Genomic DNA, 1,844 nt, shown 5'->3' on the forward strand with positions numbered 1-1,844 from the left:
ATGCACTACATTCAGATTATCATAGAACAGCTCAAAATGATCAATATGTATTTGTATAGAATTAATTAATGCATAGTGATTTCAAATTTTCATGATCATATTTTACAAATTTGTTGCGAATTATAAATGGGAGACATGAAGGGATGTAAAATAAGAAACATTCTGATATGACGTACGTATGGAATAAATATCGTCTATTTATGGAGTTACATGGACTTAATATGTACTTTATCTTTATATTACTTCAAACCCCTAAAAATGGTGACCAATGATAGGCTGAATAGGCATAAAGAAGATAAAAACTCTTCCAATAGCCACTGACAGCAGTTGGCAAACGTCAAAGTAACCTTCATCTCCCTTCTTCACTTACATTCAGCTAGGTTTTGGACAGAACTACTTCACCCTGGACATTAAATCGGCATATGAAATGTTAGCTGTTATGCTTCATAAATAAACTGGATGACTTGAGAATTACAATAAAACTGTGCAATCTTATTTTCCGGATTTGAGAGTACAGGAATATTTTCTCCAGAAAATTGTATCTCAGGAAGAACATTCAAATGTCGTTTAACTTTTGGGAAATATTCGAGCCAATCTAAGCCCACTCACTATCTTCATTAGCGTCAAAACAAAGCGAGAAAATTCAGCTATACAGGGCGAATAAAGTTTACGACCGCAAGCCGTTTAATCGACCATAAAGGAAAACTTCCGCGCACCTCCCTAGGCTTCGTGGCATTAATGACAGTCGTAAAACCAATTTTCAAACTCTTGCATAACTATAAATATACAAGTGCTAACTCCCCCGCCCGATACTGCCAAGCATCCGGAATCTAGGGCCGATCCCAAATTTATCGAAACCATGGGTCGGATGCCTTAACTTACATTTTTTAGCCAGCCTGACTTATGGATCTGCTAAACGATCGGTCTCTACAGTGGCGTACGAGTGCCACACACACACTAAGTATATTTTAAAGATGGCAAACATATTGTTACGTTTTTGAGGTTCGAAAGATTCCAGTAACTCGCTCTATTTTTCAATAACCAACAATAATTTACTGGCAAATATCTGCACTGCTATGCCTTGATTCGATAAGTTAATAGCTCGATAACTAACTAATTCTAGAGCGGTTTAAGCTTGCTTTATACAGGGTACTTCAAAATTGGCGTCATACCTTTTAAGGGGTGAGAGAGGCTCCCTTAGGGAGCACGAGAAAAATATTGTAAATTTTTTTTTGAAAATTTCTAGATGTTAACAGTTGAAAATCGAATTTCAACTTTGTTATTAAGCATTATTTTGAAATTGTTCCATGTTTAATTGGTAGCATATTGAAATACTAAACAAAATTACGAATATTTACTTCAAATTACGAAAATTTTTTATATCAAAAAAGTTCTCTTCTACAATTTTTTGATGAAAAGTCATAGTGGCAATAATGTTTTTGTCACTAACAGATAGTGACAGGTGGATAGCTCTTGTCAATAATAATAATAATTTATCAAACTGTGACTTACTTTGAATTTCCTTTGCGAATATGCGATTAGTTTAGGGGAAATGCTACAGTAACATAGCAGAAGCTAAAAGAACTCACGCCAACAAAGGGCGAGGAGAGTGGTTAGAGAGGAAGATAGTGGACGGCAATCCATTTTCGGTTTCCAAATACAGAGGATCAAGTATTGGACATAATCGAGTCAGGGACTTCCAGGAGCTCAATTCTCGAAACTGGGAACGGCGATCGCATGAGAAAGAAAGGCGTGGTTCTCTCGTGAAGCGAATATTGGTATTCTTGAACGCGATCGAGTGATCCCATCACGCAACGGCAGTAGAACAAGCTTCTCTTGCCAAA

The sequence above is a fragment of the Dendroctonus ponderosae genome, unplaced genomic scaffold, assembly GCF_020466585.1.
Source record: "Dendroctonus ponderosae isolate FM_Combo_2020 unplaced genomic scaffold, Dpon_F_20191213v2 Dpon_F_20191213_1, whole genome shotgun sequence".
NCBI lineage: Eukaryota > Metazoa > Arthropoda > Insecta > Coleoptera > Curculionidae > Dendroctonus > Dendroctonus ponderosae.